This window comes from Paramormyrops kingsleyae, chromosome 25 (genome assembly GCF_048594095.1).
Source record: "Paramormyrops kingsleyae isolate MSU_618 chromosome 25, PKINGS_0.4, whole genome shotgun sequence".
In the NCBI taxonomy this organism is placed as follows: Eukaryota; Metazoa; Chordata; class Actinopteri; order Osteoglossiformes; family Mormyridae; genus Paramormyrops; species Paramormyrops kingsleyae.
In genome coordinates this window covers 31,308,961-31,326,277 of record NC_132821.1, presented here as the reverse complement: position 1 = coordinate 31,326,277, position 17,317 = coordinate 31,308,961, and the positions used below count along the sequence as shown (strand labels likewise).

The 17,317-nt window shown below is 40.4% G+C and overlaps 1 pseudogene; it reads right to left on the bottom strand.

The window, feature by feature from the left end:
* Positions 1 to 8,505: 8,505 nt before the first annotated feature.
* On the bottom strand, positions 8,506 to 16,504 carry LOC140582779 (uncharacterized; annotated as a pseudogene).
* Between the last annotated feature and the right edge of the window lie 813 nt (positions 16,505 to 17,317).

Sequence of the window (17,317 nt, the reverse complement as noted above, 5' to 3'; positions counted from 1 at the left end):
ACACACTGTGCGCTTCAGCGGATCGTCGGCAAGGAGAACATCGCAGCATGTACTTTATTTATTTATTTATTTATTTATTTATTTATTTATTTGGTAACTCCCACACATCTGGCGTGACACTCACGCTTTCAGTCTCATGCAAGAAATCTTACGGAAAATCTATTTTATTCCATTATAAATCTAAGAGACTGTGGTAGTTTACAAACGCGAAACAGTATTTACAAGGTAATAAAACTCTTACGTACATGTAAATGCGTGTGCAGATAAATGCAGTCTCGAATTGAAAATCTCATATCAGCCAGCTGACCAAAGTTGGCAACCCTGTACTTAAAGACAGACTTAGGGAGCGGATCTGGTTCGTAAACATGGGACTGCCTGTATATTTTCAAATGGAAAATCTGAAATTACTGGATACTTATACTACAGTTTATGTCCTATTCACCTTATCCCTCTTTCAATCTGTATTTTCTATTCTTTATTTCGGCTGCACTGAATGTTTTCCTCCCCTTTCTTCATTTGCGCAGTTCAGGGCTGGAGCCACAGCACCTGCGCCGCGCGCTGCTCCGCTCGTGTTCACGGCTCTTATGTTCGGCAGAGTTCGCGATGTCAGGCCGGGTGCGCGCAAGGTGCGCGCAGGATGCGCTTCGGGCCGATGCGCCGCTGGGGCTCTCATTGTGTGAAAGCTTTTAGGCGCTCAGTAAAAGCCTCCACTCGAACGTCCCCCTCATCTCTCCAGCGCTGATAACTGGTAGCCTAGGCTGCTCCGTGACATTTATAATTATAGGAGACAGGCGGTGTTTGTTTGTTTGGGTTTGTGTGTGCGCGCTGATTCCTGTGCAACCTGCGCAGCACAGTAAGACAAGACTGGATGCTTATTTATCTTATATTAAAAACCGTCAATCATATATAATTATCCATAATTTAGTGATCATGTTAGTGGTTTAACCATCCATCCATTTTCCGCTTGTCTTACGTGGTAACGGAGCCTTTCCCGGAAGCTATGGGAACAAATCAGCGGCTTAAAGATAATTAAGTGTGTGTGTGTGTGTATTGCATCCAAGTGATTAACTTAAAAATGTTATTGTACTTTTAGTTGTATTGCAGTATAGTTTCACTCTGTCATTTCATGACAAATTATAGTGATGATATTTGCTGTAACACAACTGAGCCGTCACTCTACGGTCTGTATTTGCAGTCTGTATACTGTAAGCGCATATATTCATCATTACGTTTAATCTTTTATTTTTCTTAGTGAACCAAATATTTGAGGGGGGAAAAAAAGCAGTGCAACCTTTATAATACTACATTTACTACCCTTTCTACCATTTTTGTCCTCCCCCAACTATCATAAACAATAGTCATCCTCTAAATAATGCACCAATAGGCAGTGATTGATACCACTGTGCACCACCATATGGGCAGAACGTCTCCTGCCACCCACGACCTGACCCCAAAGCGCTTCTGTTTTTTCAAGCAACCCTCCAAGTATCCATCCGTGTTACAGCACTTATCCTGGTCAGTGTCACAGGGTATACATTGTATATATTGTATTGCACTGCAAATATTACATGTATGTTGTATGTACTGTGTTACTATACTGTGGATGTGAGACCTGCTGCAGAAAGGTTATTTCCCCATGGGAACAAAATTGTATACCTGTCAGCCTACCTGCCTGCATACTTACATAAGGGTTTATCTGTTGAATAGCCCGAATTTCCCCTCCTGATTTTCCTGCCCTGAGGGTAGTGTAGTGTGGTGGTCACGCATGTTGTTGGCGGCTCAGTGAAATGTGGAGACAGAGAATGTGCACCTAGGTTGGGGTCTCGTGCAGGCTTTCATTATTTATTCAGGGGCCCTAGAACTATCCGGAAAGCAGCAGAATGGGCAACCGAGTGAGTACTGGGAGTTTTTCAGCCCTCGTTGTCCAGGCCTAGCCTGCCCGTGGCAGCTAGCAGGCTATTTCAATAAAACATTTAGTCGCTGTCCAACGAAAAAACACACATCTCCAAAAATCCCTGATTTCAGCAGTATGAAAAAACACATTTTCTCAGAAAATGTTTTCCGTAATAAACCTACAACAATGCAATGAGATGCCCTTAGCATTACGATCAGAAACCTACAGTGTCTTTACACAGCCTTCGGTGAATGGCTTAATGTTTTAAATGGACTTGCGTGGGTTTGTTGTCAGCAAGGCGAATATGTGAGTGTCACTAAGATACAAACTGATGATGCTTTGAGAGCCTCCTGTTCTTCAGTTGGTAGAGTGGAGGACTGCAGAGGACTATGTGGTTGACTTTCTTAGGTTGCTTGTTTGAATCCGGCTCGAAGGATTCATCTTTTGACCCACGGTATGATGCTTAGCACTCTGGACTTTGAATCCAGCGATCCGAGTTCAAATCTTGGTAGAAGCTGCAGACGTTTCAGGGCAGCATCTGGCTCGGTGGGTTAAGCTTCTTTGCCTGTGATCAGAAGGTTGCTGCTCTGAGCACAGCCTCAGCACACCTCTGCCTCACTGAGCAAAGTCCGGAATCCCCGGCTGCCTGGGCACTGCTATGCTTATCGATGTTAAGTTGTTACAATCAGTGATGTTCAGCAAGTCATACAAAGAACTATGAAATATTGAATACAAATATTAACTAGTACAAGCAAAAGTACTAGGTAAATAGATAACTCAATGAAACATCTTTTCATTGGTCAATTAGATGTGAAATGCTATCAGCACACAGAAGAAAATGGGCATATTCCATCTATAGTTAAAAAGTCAAAGTCATCAAATAGTTTTCATTGGACAGTGATGCTTTTTAATCTTGACTGCTTTGGTGATGTCCTGATTATTGGCTGTTTGTGTTAAGATACATGTTCTACAGTGCTGACCGGTCCCCTTGTGTGTCAGTATGGTGCGTCCTGCATCACGATAATCCCGGATGATACTGACAATGCATAACTTGGTATACAATCCTCAGGCTGTTGTGTAAAGAACCAGTCATTGAAAGTCTTGCAACAACCATTAAACTATAGCCAGCAAAGGTGAGTATAAAATAATTCTTGCATAAGTATCATGTCCTGGGCAGAGTGTAATGTTTAGGTAAAGGAGTTGTAGGATTAATGGTTCTATCAGTTCAGAGGTGCTGGCAAAGACCTTAATACTCTTCAGTCATTGGAATGGCAACTAGGGATTTTGTTATGAAGTATTACTTTTAAATGAATTACTATGTTTATGCTTTGTTTAGTGGGTACAATTTATATATACGGTATCACTGGTTGGTTCAAAGGCAATATTAAGTGCATACTTCAAATGTGCATGGGAATGATTGATATGTTGTTTATCCTTTTGGTTTCGGATATTGGTTTGCCTTAGAGGTATGATTAATCTTATGAATGAATAAGCATTCTGGATTTGTGATCTCGGTGTGAAATTATATCTTCACAACTCTGTGAAAACTGATGCACTCTTTTTCATAAAGTTTTGCGATCATCATTCCTTCGGACCCGGCACTTCAAAGACCAATAGCGCAGATCTTAATGAGAATTTGGGTTTTCTTTCATAAATTTCCATTCAGGTACCAGTTCCATAAGTATTGGAGAGTTTGTTTTATTCCGTGGCCCCACTGAATCACTATGGTGCCAAGCGCTAGCTTTTAAAAACACTCAATAAGTAGCTAGCTGGTTAACAGAACTTGCTACAACAGCATATCCTAAATAAGGAACATGTTTATTTAATATTTAGTGTAGCGACTGTTTGTTGCAAAGGCATGGTTTGAGGTGGTGGTAAACGATGTCCATGTGCAAGCATTATGGGACCATGAGTATCTTGCAGGACACCCTGCTGTCTCTAGTAGGGCTTCAACTTCCGATTATTTTTATAATCAGCCATATAATGAGACTATATTTACAATTAATCTAGTAATCGGCTAAAATAAATGCAAGAATATATGACAATGCCAACCAAGTCTTTGAATAAACAAATAGTGGTTTTTGTGTCATGAAAACCTCGATTTTATTGCACAAATTCTAAACAAAAGATATTTGAAAGTGCAGTCGACTCCTGGTCAGTGCATTAACTGCCTTATTGCATCTGCACGTACTGCTCAGGTTAACATTTACTGAAATACTTCAAAATATAAAAAGTGTGCACGTAGATGGCATGTGATAAACACATTGAAAATGCCGTCAGTAAAAATCTTTGCCTGCTCAGGTGAAAATAGTTGAGCCATCCACACAAAGTTGTCCATAAGAGACTATGGTTTACAGAAAAAGAGATTTTATTGTAAATTAAGTCTGTTCGAATAGAGAAAATTTGCTGTGGTTGGGTTAAAGTCAGATGTGCTAATGCTTGCAACTTTTTCAGAAAGTAACATTGAAATGTGCACATAAAATATTATTCAGACTAAAATCTGCTGTTTGTTGCACATCTCTGCTGTCCAGTCAACAGTTCAGAATGTACAAGAATCACATCAAAGTAATTCAAAGTCAAAATATATTAAAACAAGGCAATACACACTGTACTGTCCATCTTTGTAGTTACCAATGCTGCTGTCACTAGCATAATTAGCTGCTAACAGAGAGGTTGACCAGATTACGGTATGAATAAGTAGATAGTAGCAGATGTCTTTATTGCCATTTGCACAGGTACAGGTCAGTACAAGTATACTGGAATTCTTGTACGTATCTCCCAGCACCATTTTTTACAAAATAGAGAGACAGAGGAGAATACAGGTTTTTTTTTAAAACATAAAATAACATAATATAAAAAATATAAATAATAAAAGCAGCAAACACACTAATTGCAGGATGGCGTAAGTGCATACACACTGTGTACAGATACAGATACATACACACTGTGTACAGATACAGATACATACACACTGTGTACAGATACAGATACAGATACATACACACTGTGTACAGATACAGATACATACACACTGTGTACAGATACAGATACATACACACTGTGTACAGATACAGATACAGATACATACACACTGTGTACAGATACAGATACATACACACTGTGTACAGATACAGATACATACACACTGTGTACAGATACAGATACAGATACATACACACTGTGTACAGATACAGATACATACACACTGTGTACAGATACAGATACAGATACATACACACTGTGTACAGATACAGATACATACACACTGTGTACAGATACAGATACATACACACTGTGTACAGATACAGATACATACACACTGTGTACAGATACAGGATACATACACACTGTGTACAGATACAGATACATACACACTGTGTACAGATACAGGATACAGATACATACACACTGTGTACAGATACAGATACATACACACTGTGTACAGATACAGATACATACACACTGTGTACAGATACAGGATACAGATACATACACACTGTGTACAGATACAGATACATACACACTGTGTACAGATACAGGATACATACACACTGTGTACATATACAGATACATACACACTGTGTACAGATACAGGATACAGATACATACACACTGTGTACAGATACAGATACATACACACTGTGTACAGATACAGGATACATACACACTGTGTACAGATACAGGATACATACACACTGTGTACATATACAGATACATACACACTGTGTACAGATACAGGATACAGATACATACACACTGTGTACAGATACAGATACATACACACTGTGTACAGATACAGGATACAGATACATACACACTGTGTACAGATACAGATACATACACACTGTGTACAGATACAGATACATACACACTGTGTACAGATACAGGATACAGATACATACACACTGTGTACAGATACAGATACATACACACTGTGTACAGATACAGATACATACACACTGTGTACAGATACATACACACTGTGTACAGATACAGATACATACACACTGTGTACAGATACAGATACATACACACTGTGTACAGACACAGGATACAGATTTCCTGGACTGGCTGTATGAGTATTATTTCACAGAAATAATATTAAGAAAGTATATTCTACATAAAAGTGGAATATTGCACATGTTTGTTAGGCAATTTTTTTGTTAGAATGAGAGTGAGGTTGTAGTGCTCTGATGTGTCTGATTGCCTCTTTGGAGTGCTAAATGTCCAGGTAATGCCTACGGGGGAAGTGGGGGGGCTGTGTCTCTTATCCACTTTAATGTCCTTAGCCATCAGTTTAACTGTGACTGGGAAAAAGCTGTGGTAGAATAGTGCTGTAGGTGGTGATGCTCTCTGGCCTGTGGTGTCTTAGGTTGTATCCTAAGTTCTTCCTCCCGAACAGGCAGAATGCTGAGTGGTGTTGATCACTGAGTATACCCTGAGTATACCCTGAGTATGCCCTGGGCTTTCCTCCTACAGCGCTGTGTATATAATGTGTCCAAAGAGGGGAGGTCAGAGCCTATGATCCTCTCTGCAGTTTTTACTGCTCGTTGCAGAGATTTCCTCTCAACCTGTGTGGTATTTCCAAACCACACAGTGATGCCGCTGGTAAGGATGCTTTCAGCGAGTCCTCTATAGGCCTGTGTGAGGGGCGGACGTCTGAGTCCTCTATAGGCCTGTGTGAGGGGCTGACGTCTGAGTCCTCTATAGGCTTGTGTGAGAGGCTGACGTCTGAGTCCTCTATAGGCCTGTGTGAGGGGCGGACGTCTGAGTCCTCTATAGGCCTGTGTGAGGGGCTGACGTCTGAGTCCTCTATAGGCCTGTGTGAGAGGCGGACGTCTGAGTCCTCTATAGGCCTGTGTGAGAGGCTGACGTCTGAGTCCTCTATAGGCCTGTGTGAGAGGCTGACGTCTGAGTCCTCTATAGGCCTGTGTGAGAGGCGGACGTCTGAGTCCTCTATAGGCCTGTGTGAGAGGCTGACGTCTGAGTCCTCTATAGGCCTGTGTGAGAGGCGGACGTCTGAGTCCTCTATAGGCCTGTGTGAGAGGCTGACGTCTGAGTCCTCTATAGGCCTGTGTGAGAGGCGGACGTCTGAGTCCTCTATAGGCCTGTGTGAGAGGCGGACGTCTGAGTCCTCTATAGGCCTGTGTGAGGGGCGGACGTCTGAGTCCTCTATAGGCCTGTGTGAGGGGCTGACGTCTGAGTCCTCTATAGGCTTGTGTGAGAGGCTGACGTCTGAGTCCTCTATAGGCCTGTGTGAGGGGCGGACGTCTGAGTCCTCTATAGGCCTGTGTGAGGGGCTGACGTCTGAGTCCTCTATAGGCTTGTGTGAGAGGCTGACGTCTGAGTCCTCTATAGGCCTGTGTGAGAGGCTGACGTCTGAGTCCTCTATAGGCCTGTGTGAGGGGCGGACGTCTGAGTCCTCTATAGGCCTGTGTGAGAGGCTGACGTCTGAGTCCTCTATAGGCCTGTGTGAGGGGCGGACGTCTGAGTCCTCTATAGGCCTGTGTGAGGGGCGGACGTCTGAGTTAAGTTCCTTGGTTTTGTCTATGTTAAGCAGAAGGTCGTTGTCTTACCAATACTAGTGGACAGAATGAGATTCTTGCTGAATGAGCAGTTTGGAACCTCTCAATTTTAATATCATGAAACTGCATTTTTTAACAGCATTGTAACACAAAATTAAGTTTTCCGTGTTGGACATAATTAACGCTACCAGCGTCTCCCAGCCACCTTTCAAATCGAGGTTAATAACTTGATAAAACACTTGAATGGAACAAAAGGAAGAGATGGGTCCGAAAGTTTGGAAGCATTTCAAGTTGACATTTTCAAGCTGACATTATGCGTACATAATGTGTTTGGTTTTTACAATGTTTGCATTTTACAATAATTTCTGTTAATCTCAAGTTGAAATGTTATTGTATTCCTATTCACTAGTGTAATATATATATATATATATATATACACACATATACATATACACACACACACACACACACACACACACACACACACACACACACACACACACACACACACACACATTCAGAAAGTATTCAGACCCCTTTTGATTTTTAACCATTTGTCATGTTATTGCTTCATGCTAAAATTATGTAAATTCATTTTTGTTCCTGATGAATCTACACTCAGTACCCCATAATTACAGCACAAACACAGAATTATTGAATTTATGCAAATTTATTAAAAAAGAAAATTTTAAATGTCACGTGGACACAAATATTCAGACCCTTTGCTCAGTACGTAGCAGAAGCACTGTTTTGAGCGAATGCTGCTGTGAGTCGTCTTAGGAATAAGTTTCACACCTGGATTTGGGGATTTTCTGCCACTCTTCTGTGCAAATCCTCCGCAGCTCTGTCAAGTTTGATGGGGAACGTTGGTGTACAGCCATTTTCAGGTCTCTCCAGTTGGGTTTCAGTCAGGGCTCTGGCTGGGCCACTGCAGGACATTCACAGAGCTGTTCCTCAGCCACTCCCATGTTATTTTGGTCATTATCGTGTTGGAAGGTGAACCTTCTGCCCAGTCTGAGGTCCTGAGCACTCTGGACTAGGTTTTCATCCAGGATCTCTCCGTACTTCGCCGCGTTCATCTTTCCATCAACTACAACCAGTCACCCAGTCCCTGCAGCTGCAAAACACCCCCACAGCATGATGCTGCCACCTCCATGCTTCACTGTGGGGATGGTATTGGGCCGGTGATGAGCAGGGCCTGGTTTCCTCTGCACATACCGCTTAGAATTAAGGCCTAAGAGTTCAATCTTGGTTTCGTCAGACCACAGAATCTTGTTTCTCACAGTGTGGGAGTCATTTAGGGCCCCACCCTACGGGCTTCCATGGGTCTTGCACTGAGGAGACGTTTCCGTCTCACCACTCTGCCATAAAGTCCAGGTTGGTGAAGGGCTGCAATGATGGTTGTCCTTCTGGAACTTTCTCCCATCTCCACTAAGGATCTCTGGAGCTCAGCCAGAGTGATCTTTGGGTTCTTGGTTACCTCTCGCACCAAGGCTCTTCTCCCCCGATTGCTTAGTTTGGCCGGGCGACCAGCTCGAGGAAGAGTCCTGGTTGTCCCAAACTTCTTCCATTTAAAGATTATGGAGGCCACTGTGCTCTTGGGAACATTAACTGCAGCAGATTTTTTTTTTTTGCAGCCTTGTCCAGATCAGTGCCTTGCCACAATCCTGTCTCTGAGCTCTTCGGGCAGTTCCTTCAACCTCATGGCTTAGTTTGTGCTCAGATATGCACTGTGCGCTGTGAGGAATTTTATAAATTGGTGTGTGCCTTTCCAAATTATGTCCAATCAATTTCATTTAACACAGCTGGACTCCAATCAAACTATCTCAAAGATGATCAAGGGAAATGGACGGCACCTGAGTTAAATGTCACTGTCACAGCAAAGTCTGAATACCTACGTCCATTTGATATTTCAGTTTTCTTTTTTGATAAATTTGCAAAGAATTCTGTAATTCTGTGTTTGTGCTGTAATTATGGGGTACTGAGTGTAGATTCACGAGGAACAAGAATGAATATACATAATTTTATCATGAAGTTACAACATGACAAATGGTTGAACATTGAAAGGGGTCTGAATACTTTCTGAATGCACTGTATGTATGTGTGTGTGTGTGTGTGTGTGTGTGTGTGTGTGTGTGTATTGTATATATGCAATTGTAAGTAGAAGGACCACAGCAGGCAACCAACAAGCACTGAACCCAAATACACAGACGGGAAACACAAGGTTGTCAGACGCCGTACTGTAAGATGCACGCTCAGTGAGAGATTTACACATGCTAAATACACGTGAGGATCGGACCTGGTACACACAAGACACAGGCAAACACATGCGCAACATTAGGGAAATGTAACCATTAACATTAACAACAACAACAATACAAGGGCTTTAGGGACTGTTAATTGGTTCACAACCACTTTCCTGGAATGGATTGTGTCTGTGAACCACAGGCACCATTGTACATTAGAAGGTGAGGAAATACAAGATAAATTGATAGCACTGGAATGGATGGTACACTTACGTAATCTAGCATGATCTTCTACCTAAACTACAAACTTCACATGCCTGCATGCCAAATGTCAATGGTGGAGAGATGGGCGGGTAAGTTGTGATATGCTGTAATCGCTCACATTCTAGAGGTGGAAAGTTCAGGTCCGGATTGTAAAAATCCAGACCAAGATTTTGTTTCAACCAACCAGTTGAGCATAAAGACTAATAGTCATAGAATACTCAACTGGTTGGTTGAAACAAAATCATGGTCTGGATTTTTACTTTCCGGACCTGAACTACCCACCTCTGCTCACATGCCATAGCGTTAGCTTACAGTATTTGTGAGTCTCTCAGGCAGTTTTAAATTCACTTTAACATTATTCACATATACTATTAACATATTTGCTATATGGTGAAGTTGTATTTCAGTTATTGTCAGGATTAACGATTGATTTGTTCTAGCTGTTTCTATTGCTGTTCCTATGTTTGCATTTGTCCTGAACGCCACGTGATCTCCATTTGTCTTCGAGTCCAAACTCCGAAAATATTTTCTTATCAAAAAAACACCAGTTTGTTAGCATCACCTGTGGATCAAATGTCATTTTGTCTATACTATATTCCACTCCTAATCCTTTAATCCCCATTGCTGCTAATTATCAGTATCAACACTGAGAGAGAATCCAAACTATGTAAAATATTTTTAAGGAGTATCTTATCTATGAAAAACACATTGTAGAATTATTCATGTAGAAAGGTTTAAAAAAAAATGTGTGCAGTTACATTTTCACAGGGATGTACACCTATGCTTGTGCTTTTATTTATGACTAAATTAATCTGATGCAAAATCTGTGCAATCTGCTGTATCAGTTGTTTCCATTTACAACACATGCAAAAATATCTGTATTCACTATAAAAATAAGTTTTATTTCTGCAGTGTAAACTGAAGACTACTACTGTCATCAAAGGGAGACCCGACTTTTTACCCTTTACGATTTCCTTTAAGGGCTATAACATAATGCAGCTTTCAAGAATGAGGTGATGTAATCAGGGATTACCCATAATAAGCAAAAGAAGTACACACACATGTAATATTCACACTCAGTGGTCATTTTCTAGGTACGATTAGATTAGATTAGATTAGATTAATCCAAGAGGGATTTTTTTGCGTACAGAGTACCGATGAACATAAACAGACACGGTGCAAGAACTGCACACATAGCTAGCAAGTCATGCGCTACATAATGATGTTTTGGTCGATGATCAACCGCATATACCGCGATTGTCCCGTAAGATTATAATAGAGCTGAAACATTGCTATTGCCTAGTGACATCGTGCCCGGTGTAGCGCCGGCATGCCATGCATTACTTATGTGTTTGTGGTGTCGTTGGTACAAACAAACTGCGCTGCCGGTCGTATACAAAAAAGGAACATACAAATACGTAAAGTCCATAATACTTGATAATGATGATAAACACATATGTTGCTTGTTTATGTATTTACTAAACTGTACTTTTATCGTTATTTACTCTTTCTACTCTCTCTCATGGTTTAGCTATGCATGACTGTACTGGGTTGGACTGGACCCCCCTCCCCTATAGGTCTCCAGAAGTACTTGAAGCGACGATGAGTTGTGGGTTCAGAGATACACACCACGGTGGTACTGAGCTGTTATTTTTGCACTTGTGGCCTTCCCGTTAGCTTTAACGAGTCTAGCAATTCTCTTCTGACCTCTCTCATTAACGAGGTGTTTTCAGCCGCAGAACTGCTGCTGACTGGATGTTTTTTTTTTTTTTTTTTTGTTTATTTCACCATTTTCTGAAAACTCTCGACACCGTAGTGGGTGAAAATCCCAGGAAGGTGGATGTGTCTGAGATGCTGGAACCACCACATCTGGCACCAACAATCACACCACATTCAAAATCGCTTAGATCACACATCTTACCGATTCTAATGCTTAGCCAACTTGCAAATGAACCTCTAGACTCTGTCTGTGTGCTGTATATATTCAGTTTTAGCCTCGCGATTTGCTGTTTGGAGCAGCAGGCTGTTTGCATTAACGAGCTGCTACAGTATACCTAGTCAACCACATACTGAATGTGAGCATGCAGTGACTTGCAAAAGTATTCACACCCTGATTTTCATCTTAACAGAATACTACGTTGAAATTTCAGCTATTCATGGTATTTTTATTTCAAGGCACTGAAAATTATATTGTTGTGATGTGCTGTTGTGATATATAATATTATGCAACAATGTAAATACAGATATTTGGGGTGGTATTTTCGAAGCCCTTACAGTGATTGTTTAAATTATGTAGAGAACAAAGGAAGCAGCTACAACAACAGTGTGCAATAGCCAAATGGCAGAGATAGTGGGAGATACTGAGAGATGAGGCCTGAATTCCATCCTACTGAAGAGAGAGAAGAGAATTGTTACCAGTGACCACCACTGATGAGAAGCATTAAGCTGATTTACAAACAAGTGCTCTCATGTGTTGTTCTTATGATATTACTTGAAAAGGGAGCATTCTTTACAAAAGGAATAATATGGTGAAAATAATAAATATTAATTGTGATAAAATAAGCAAGCCTTTGTAAATTAGCACTGGTTTTGGAAATAATTGCATTATTGGAATGTATAGTAGCAACATGAACTCCAGGAAATACCATTATACTAAAGCGGAATTCTTTTTGATTTCCTCACTCATGCATTCGTTGCTGAACCCAAGGAATTAACATCGCGCCTAAACGTGAGAGACAAACTGAAAATAAAACAGCCCTGGGGGGGGAAATCGCTAACACGTAACGTCTGTACGCAAATGTACGCTGTTATCCAATTGGCCGTTAATCCATTATCACCTCCCTGCAGAGTGTTTTACCAGCATTTCCAGTGGAAAGAAAAACCAGCCGAGTATTTATTTACAGGCAACTTTCTTGAAAGCTTTAATGTTTATCAAAATTTTGTTTTGTGTTTGCTCTGAAGTCTCAGAACAATAAGATGGAATGAATAAATGAAAATTCACAGCCTGTATTACAGAGGCATTCATTCTGTGTACAGCATATGTATATATAATTTATCACCATATACATTTCTATAAAATGAGAATTATTTGCTGTTACATTTATATATTTATTTGCGATACGTGCTGGGTTGACCCTGTCATCTTAGCAGAAGATGATTTATAAAACATTTATTCAACTTTTTCATTTATATTAGAAAATTATAAATAAAATTTTACTAAAACCTACAAACCAGGCCATATAATCCAAGCATTAATTAACGGTGATCATTATTGTTTGGATAAGGAAGCTGGTGCTAGTGTCATTTTTTAATGATCATCTTATTTTTAATTATTAGTAATAAAGGTAAAAAAGTCTCACAACAAGGTGACAGTAGATGGTTAGTTTGAAAAGAAAAGAAAGATGCATATTAAACAGGAAATAAAATCAGCCCAAATATTAGTGACAGAACCATTAGGCATGATTCTGCAGTATATACAGTATGTTTAGAGTGTTAGGGTGCTAACTGTGCTTTTCCCTAATGGTGTGTGTGTGTGTGTGTGTGTGTGTGTGTGTGTGTATAACATCTGATGATAAATCACCCTGACTTCTTTTACTCTGTAACTCGCAAGGCATGCAAATCTATCCATGGTGCTTGAGTAGTCAGGACACGCCCACAAATGGATGCATTTTTGGAAGACACGAAATTAAAGAAGAATTAAAGCAAACTTTAAGCACTCGTGTGCCTTTGAGAGAATTCAGCCCAGCGTTTCCGTTATCTGAAACAAGTAGCTGTCAACCTGAGTACATCACAGATTGTTACTCAATCTGCAAGCCACCCACATGATATATACAGGTACTGATATAAATAAGCAAGCGTGAATTTAAAAATGACGTGTAACAGAATGAATGTGTACTTATTTCATGTACAGCTGTGCTGTTCCGACAAAAAGCTGTTTTTACCGTTTTATTTACCGTTACACATATTATAATCTTTAATTCTAAACTTTAACCATATTCTTCAGTTATGTTGAAGGGCACTTGGCTCAGAATTTGTGGAATGCTTTTGTGCTTGACTGAGAAGTTGTAATCAGCGATGACAGTCGCGGGCTGTGTCTGCTTACAAGGCCACGTGTGTGTGCGTGTGTGTGTGTGTGTGTGCGCACGCTACATTTGCGTGTGTGTATGTGTGTGTGATTTCCTGGAACCTCTTAAAAGTAGGTTCAATTCCCAGCTTTTCAAATTTACTGCTCATTTATACACAACTTCAGTACAATCGAAGACTTCAATGTACAGATTGGTCTTGTTCAAGAAGGCAGGAAAATGTAAAATTCTTAAATATTACATTGCCGCTCCTCAGATTCAACCTGCTATAAATTGACTTTGATTCCAGCTCACAAGATCCAATGTATAGGGAAAGAGGGATTTTCATGCTCTTTCCGTTTGCTGACACGCTTACATCGTATGCTTTCGGTTTTCTTACACGAGTGCAGGGTCATGCAGAGGGCACAAAGCAGGGAATGCCTTTTGTTGATGGGTAACACACTCTCACGCACTATGAAGTTGGACTGCAAGAGGAAAATGCCCAGAGGGGAGTCTCTCAAAGATAGGGAGGGCATGAAAACTCCACAAGCAGAGCAGAGAACCACCATGCAAGCAAGAGAAAGTGCTTCCTCTCTGATAACTGAGGGCCATGCAAAATTCAGAATAGCAAATATAAATCAATGCTAAGCACTTTAAAGTCCTTGACAAACACTGGGGTTTTATTGTCACAGTTGCCAGAGTTCGCTTCTTCCTGCCATTTGGTGCGTCAACAATCCTATCTGACCGCTGAGGAATCCGAGATGATTGGATTGCAAAATTGTCTAGCAAAAAGTTCACTTTGCTTTCTCAACTTTTACTTTCAAAGACACTGAGTTTTTTGAACCATGTTAGCATAAGCATGTTTTTTTTGTATTTATTTCAAGGGGGGTAAAATAGCACATTCATTTAGATAAGTGTGAAATAAGGTTTAAAATTACAACAATATCTTGTTATGGATATTTCACGTGACTGTTTTAAGTCAAAATCATATATACCATAATAAAAATTCTTTATACAAAAAGTGTGCTTTTTGATAGTATTAATCTCAAATCTCTCTGTAATATTTAATTTTTTAACAATAAAATTAATGCTCCATTTCAAAACAAATCCAGTGCATTTTTTTAATCAGAAAATGTTTTAAAGTTTAACTTTAAATTGCTTCAGTTCATCATCCTGAAACATAACTGAAAATCTATCTGCTTTGTAAAATAACCCGTTGATCATGCTCAGGATAAGCATTTTGTTTATCACAGACTAGATAGATTTGCAGACCTAGATCATCAGTATCAATTACTAGGATTTACTACAGTAGTTGAGCCAGTGCCTGGGATCATTTAAAGTGATTTATCTTTGAATTCCTTTTGTGCCAAACTGATTTTGTGCCTCCCTGTGACATTTTGCTGGCTTGAAATACAAAAACTTCTGCTCCAAGGACCCTGTGTCTAATTTTTATGTGAAACATAGAGAGGATGGTACTCAGTTTTACAGCTGTGTTTTGTCAAAATAAATTTTCAAGTAATGTATGTTAAGTGCATCTGATTATCAAATTAATTGAAAACGCAAAAAAAAAAAGAGCTCGATAGTTCCAGCTTATCAGGGACGTTGTGAGTGTGACTGATTACATCACTGGGAAAATCTGCCGGCTGCTGCACACGGCGTTTATGGAAAATTGACACCGTAGCTGTTATAGCTGGTGCAGCGGTTTAGCGGGTAATCCTCGCTGATGCACGGTGTGGGTTTTAAATGCAACCTCAGCGTGGTGTCCGCATGTGCCTCTCCGTGTTCGACCAACAGTTGACTCTAAATCTCCCCTCGACGTGCACAACTACAACATCCTAATGACCCGCTGGCATCTGTTTCCCAGAAGGCACTCTGATCAGCGTGACCCTAATTGGACGAGCTATTAGTCAAAGCAGATTTATTCGTACGCGGATTTTTTTTTTTTTCCAAAATCAAATTAGTGCTTGCAAGTACAATAAGTGCATAAAGCAACACATTGGAGTCCATTGGAACATGGAAATTTTGCAGATATGGTAAAATTTTACGCATGATTAATTTTACGGTGCTTTGCGTATGATACTTAACAGATGTGTGATGCAGAGGGAAAACGGAACATGCTTGTGTTTAAATAGCAGAATGCGTTCCAGTCCCCTGAGGGGTTTAAATGCTGACATATGGTCCCAATAGTAAGACTACAGGGTCCTGTAAATATTCCATTTATTTTTTATAAGGTGGGGGAAGGAGATGTATATCGCAGGTTTTGACGAAACCAGGCACTAATAATACAAGGTATCCTTCTGTTGGTCCCTTGGCCCATGGCAGTGCAGGCCCAACTCCCATTTTTGTCGCTATAAATTTCCTCTCTCCTTGTCTCTAAAGCCCAAAGCCCTTCTAAGGTACCTGCCACACTCCGATGTCTGCCTGAACGGAGCAGGTCTCGCATTTGCTGAAGAAGCTGGACAGTGGATGACTCATGTTCTGGAGAAGCTCGCTGTAGATGTAGGTCCTACCCATACATCTGAGGACTGACTCAGAGGCAGGACACCCTGCTTCAACCCCCCCTCCGCATGTCAGAGTCACCAGGCAGCAGTTCACCCCTGTGCCATTCTGTCTGTCTATGCATTTAACAAAGGTAAATCCGTAGATATTATCTGTGTCTTGCTGCACATTTTATAAATATAAATCCCTGTAGCCTTTATAGTTAGTGTGTGTGTGTGTGTGTGTGTGTGTGGATTTGTTTGCGTGTGTGTGTGTGTGTGTGTGGATTTGTTTGCGTGTGCTTTCTAAGAATTTCAAATATCCCTGCTGTATATTTACTTTTTATTATATTACCCTTTAGTTTGCCGTTCATATTGTGCGCGTGTTTTGTAAGACTTGTAAATATTAGAAGTATATTACAAGGATGAAAAAAATTACTTGCTACACTGTGAAATTTACAAGTGTGTCCCTGCAGAATTTTCCTCCATTAGATCAGCGAGCAAATGCTTTTATCAATAAAGTGCTATTTTACACTAGATCATCTCGTGAAATTGCATCTAATGAATGAGTGGTGAGTCTGACAATAAATGCTGGCATAATTCATTTGACGGCGACAATGCATTTAACCAAATCCAATTTAGTTATTTACGTTGCCGCTGATTATTTCTGACACCGAATAGTTGTATTTTAAGAATAACACCATTAGCATTTTGCGGACACACTACTGCTCTGCAGCTTTCTCTCTGTGTCGCATTTCACAGTGGGGTGCCCTTTTCAAACGTAAGATGTATTCGCATATTATGTACATTCATCCTTTCATCTGACCTCAAGATTACTGAAAATATATTA